The sequence below is a fragment of the Trichechus manatus genome, unplaced genomic scaffold, assembly GCF_000243295.1.
Source record: "Trichechus manatus latirostris isolate Lorelei unplaced genomic scaffold, TriManLat1.0 scaffold00040, whole genome shotgun sequence".
NCBI classification, from domain to species: Eukaryota; Metazoa; Chordata; class Mammalia; order Sirenia; family Trichechidae; genus Trichechus; species Trichechus manatus.
This window is the reverse complement of record NW_004443976.1, coordinates 7,426,311-7,431,809: the sequence shown is the minus strand read 5'-3', so window position 1 is coordinate 7,431,809 and position 5,499 is coordinate 7,426,311. Positions and strand designations below refer to the sequence as shown.

The following is a 5,499-nucleotide window of genomic DNA, read 5'->3' as shown; positions in this document are numbered from 1 at the left end:
AGGAGAAGCCACCAGCCTGACCCACGGATTTGGGACTTTCCAACATCTACAACTGCGTAAGCCATTTCCTTGACATAAATCTCTCTCCCTCTCTTCCTCCCTCCCTCCTTCCCTCTGTCTCTTTGTCCCTCTCTCCCTATCTATCTATCTATCTACCTATTGACACTTCACTGGTTTTGCTTCTCTAGAGAACTCAGCCTAAGACATCATGTTTTTGAGATTCATCCATGTTGATGCATGAAACTATAATCGATTCGTTTTCACTGCTGTAGAGGAGTTCATCCTATGGATAATAATTTATTTATCCATTCAACTATTGATGAGAGGACAGTGGCAGTTCAGTGGTAGAATTCTCACCCTCCATGTAAGAGACCCAGTTTCAGAGGAGCTTCCAGACTAAGACAGACTAGGAATGAAGGCCTGGTGATCTACTTCCAAAAATCAGCCAATGACAACCCTATGGATCACAACAGTCCGGTCTGTAATCAATCATGGGGATGGCACACGACTGGGCAATATTTTATTCTGTTGCACACGTGGTCACCATGGGTCCTGGACCAACCTGACAGCACCTGCAAACAACAACTGTTGATGAATATTTGGTTTGTTTCCCATTATGTTGCTATTATGAACAATGCAACAATATTCTTATGCATGTCTCCTGTCTGGACTACCTTTCTATACATTTATCTAATACATCCACCTATTGTGTATGATGTCCTCATTTAATAGTATTCAAGATAGCTGAAAGGAGACTATCCTAACAAAGCATGCATATTATTTGAATTAGAGCTTCATTGTTATTTTGAAATATATGACGAATAGAAAAGTTAACTTATATTCAACATCAATTAGCAGTATCACAATAAATTTCACCATTACATTTCTCAAGGAAGATAACAGAGAGCTGTTAGATTCTGTAAATATAATGTCAACTGTTAATTTCTGAATGATTGTAAAAGGCTTTAAATTTTGTATGACTTGTTTATGTGAACAAATTTCTTGTCAACGGCAACTGTGAAGAATTTAAAGAGATCACTATTAAAAAGTCTTTAATAGTCTTGAACAGGAATTGCGGATAGCCATGTCACACAAAAAATCTGATATAAAAAATGTTATGCTCATGAAAGTAAGTTCAAGTCTCTCATTTAAAAAAAATGGAAATGACTTTATGTGAAAGTCTTCCACAAATTCAATACCTTCCTTAATGCCTAGATGGCACCCAATGATCCTTGTCTCCTGATAGTCACACCTCATGTAGTCCCCTCCTACAATGAACAGGGCAGAGCTCTGTAAGGAATAGGATTATTAAAGAAATGACAGTGTGTAACTTCCAAGGCTAGTTCTAAAGAGACATCGTTGCTTCTCCTTGCTCTCTCTTAGATCACTTGGTCTGGGGGATGCCAGCCATACTGTTATTAGGACTGTTCAAGCACCTATGGAGAGCACCACATGCTGAGAGACTGAAGCCTCCTGCCAACAGCCCGCACTGACTTGCCAGCCATGTGAGTGAACCATCTCCAGCCCCAGTCAAGCCTTTAGATGATATAGCCCCTCATGATAACTTGTCTGCAACATCATGAGAAATCCTAAGCCAGAATCACCAACTATAGTAAGCTGCTCCCAAATGCCTGACCCACAGACACTGAGAGATAATAGCTGTTCATTGCTGCTTTAAACTGTTAAGATTTGGGGTAATTTGTTACACAGCAATAGATAACTAATAAACTTTTGATTTTATTTTTCTTACCAAAATATGTAACATAAAGAAAATGACACAATAGTTTTCAAAAAGTACCATACAGATGTCCCCCAAATCTCCTTCTAAGATAGAGATTAAGGTGTACTATTGAAGAAAACAAACGAATCTGTCTTGGAAGAAGTACAGCCAGAATGTTCCTTAGAAGCAAGGATGGCAAGACTATGTCTCACATACTTTGGACATGTTATCAGGAGGGATCAGACCCTGGAAAAGAAAGTCATGCTTGGTAAAGTAGAGGGTCAGAGAAAAAGAGGAAGACTCTCAATGAGATGGATTGCAGTGGCTACAACCATGGGCTCAAGTATAACAATGATTGTGAGGATGGCGCAGGACTGGGCAGTGTTTCATTCTGTTGTACACAGGGTCACTATGAGTCAAAACCGACTCGACAGCACCTAACAATAGCAACAACATTGAAGAAAAAACGAAAGTTGGGATTGCCAGTATTCAGGAACCATCACTATGGGATAAACATCTCTGAGCCATCTTCACGGGCTCTTTCATTTCTATTTTTGCATACGTTGGTGCAAGGGTGAGACAGGTCAAGGTACATTTGTCAGAAACTTTATTTGAAGAGTTTACAGAAGCAGCACTCAGGAAATCAAACGACCTCCTTCATTGGGAAAATCTCCTGCAAAAGATCTCTTTAAAGTTCTAAAAAGCAAAGATGTCACATTGATGACTAAGGTGGGCCTGACCTAAGCCAGGGTCTTTTTAATCACCTCATATGCATGAGAAAACCAGACAATGAAAAAGCAAAGTAGAAGAACTGATGCACTAAATTGTGGTGTTGGTGAAGAATACTGAATAGACCATGGATTGCCAGAAGAACGAACCAGTCTGAGAAGAAATACAACCAGAATGCTCCTTAGAAGTGAGGAAGGCAAGACTTTGTCTTGTTTACTTTAGACATGTCATCAGCAAAGCAAACGCAAGGAAAGGACATTGTGGTTGGTAAAGTAGAGGGCCAGAGACAAGGAGGGAAACCTTCCTTGAGATGGATTGAGACAACAGCCACAACAATGGGCTCAAACATGTCAAAGATCATGGAGATGGTGTAGAACCAGGCAATGGTTTGTTGTTATACACGGGATTGCCATGCGTCAAAGCAGACCGGAAGGCAATTGACAACAACAAAGAGCCTAATTCACTCTGTATACAAAATATGAAGAGACTTAACACATTTGGAGGTGGTATGTATTAAAGCAATAATAATGCCTCCCTATATGTAATGGGGAAACCATGGTGGCATAGCGGTTAAGATCTATGGCTGCTAACCAAAAGGTCGGCAATTGAAATCCACCAGTTGCTCCATGGAAACTTTATGGGGCAGCTCTACTGTGATCTACAGGGTCGCTATGAGTGGGAATCGACTCAATGGCAACTGGTTTGGTTTTTTATATATATATACATATATATATGTAATGGAGCCCTGGTGGCACAGTGATTAACAGCTCGGCTACTAATCAAAAGATCGGAAGTTTGAATCACCAGCTGTTCCTTGGAAATCCCTATAGGGTAGCTATGAGTTGGAAGTGACTCGACGGCAACACTTTTTTTTTTTCAAATGTTATACCCAGAGCCCTGGTAGCGAAGTGGTTAAGCACTTGGCTGCTAAGTGAAAGGTCAGCGGTTCAAATCCACCAAACCTACCAGCCACTCCTTGGGAAAAAGATGTGACAGTCTGCTTCTGTAAAGATTACAGCTTTGGAAACCCTATGGGGCAGTTCTACTCTGTCCTATAGGGTCGCTATGAGTCGGAATGGACTCAACAGCAGCTGGGTCTTTTTATGTGTAATATAATATAAAAACTATACAAAATGATAAAGTATGTGTAAGAAGCCTCCAACAATTATATTTTTTCTCCTGACAATTTTTTAGAACATCAGTTATCAAATGCATCTTAAAAATCATTTTCACGTACCTGCCATGCAGTTTAGTACTCTCAGATAACTTGGTCTGGACTAGCAACAGTCTGCCTGTTGTTTAATCAGTACCAATAAAACCCTCTTTAGAAACACAAAGATTCATTTTCTAACGTGAACATTTTTCATCATAGCAGCTCCTGTGTCCAGTTATCATGAAATCAGTCATTTTACCTTCCAGTCACTGGCGTTTCCTGAGGGGCTCTTGTTGGCCAAGTTGCTATCGAGTCCTTACTCTGTTAATATTCCTTTGAAGTATAATTACACGTTCGATTTATGTAGAAACTTTGCAGGCCTTGGGAGGTGACTCAAATCAGAGTGGAGGGGCAGAAGGGAGTTTATTCAGACCTTCAGGCCTCACTGCAGCCTAGGTTTCCCCTTTCCTGCGCACCTATGCATTCTCACCTCATATGCTTGCAACAGCCTGAGCTATTTATATTGTGGTCCTGGAGAAGTACTGAGTTGGTGACAAACGCTAATTTCTGGGTCCAAAAAAGGAGCTACACATTAACCATTTTTGAAGTCAAGATTCAGATATAGGGTAGGATGGGAGGCTCTCAGCGTCCTGTGTATTTAAAAGCGTTTTTCTACCTTTAAGAAGAACTGATTGGGGGCCATACCCATAGAGGCCCATGGGCTCTCAGGGATTGTTTATCCATTGGCAGATTAAGCACATGCTTAAGCCATGGGCGAAACAACACTGGAAGAACTTTTTTTTTAAATAATTGATGTTAAAATTCTGAAGCTGAGCTGTTCAATATGCTAGCTACTAGCCACATGTGACTAGTTAATTTTAAACTAGTTAAAAGTAAATAAAATTAAACATTCAGTTCCTGGAACCCTTACCCATTGCTGGTGGGAATGTAAAATGGTGGTGCCCCTGTGAAAAACAATTTGGCGGTTCCTCAAAATGTTGAACTTACAACAACCATACGACCCAGCAATTCCAATCCTAGGTATATAACCAGAAGTAAAAGCAGGAACACAAAACAGAAACCTGTACACCAATGTTCGTTGCAGCACTTTTTACAACAGCCAAAAAGTGGATACAACCTAAATGTCCATCAACAGATGGATGGATACACAAAATGTGGTATATCCATACAATGGAATATTACTCAGCCATAAGGGGAAATAATGCAGTCCTGACGCATGCCACAACATGGATGAACCCGGAAACATTATGCTGAGCGAAGTTAAGTCACTCGCCAAACATTGTACGATCTCACTTACATGAAATAAATATATAGAAACCAAAGCTTGTTAGTGATTACCAGGGGTGGGAGGGAGAGGGGAAGGAGAGTTATTGCTTAGGGGGCACTGAGTTTATGTTAATGGTGGTAGAAGAATTCAGAAAAGGATAGTGGTGATAGCTGCACAACATGAAGAATGTAGTTAACGTCGCTGAATTATAGATGTAGAAATTGCTGGAGAATGTTCATTGTGCATATTTTCACCATGAAAAAAGAAAAATTCAGTTCCTCAGTCACACTAGCCACATTTCAAGTGCTCACGTGGCTGACGCAGATATAGACCATTTCCATCACTGCAGAAAGTTCTATTCGAGAGCACTCTGTATAGGGTCGCTATGAGTCCGAATCGACTGGCTGGCAAGGGGCTAGGTTTTTTTTTTTTTTCCTTTGGTTCTCAAGTATTTTAAGTTGTCATCATGGGAAAGAAACAAATTTCACTGAATTTTCCTAAATCTATTTTATGATTTGGCATTGAGGTGGGAGAACCGTAACATTTTCAGTGTCTGGAGACCTCTAAAGAATTTTAATCTGACCTTGGCCACGAGAATCCTTAACAGCA

The 5,499-nt window shown here is 40.3% G+C and overlaps 1 protein-coding gene across 1 annotated transcript in view; it reads left to right on the top strand.

Annotated features, from left to right (window-relative positions):
* Positions 1 to 5,499, top strand: part of DNAH9 (dynein axonemal heavy chain 9) — a 450,622-nt gene that overhangs the window by 725 nt on the left and 444,398 nt on the right. The gene's annotated exons all lie outside the window — the stretch shown is intronic.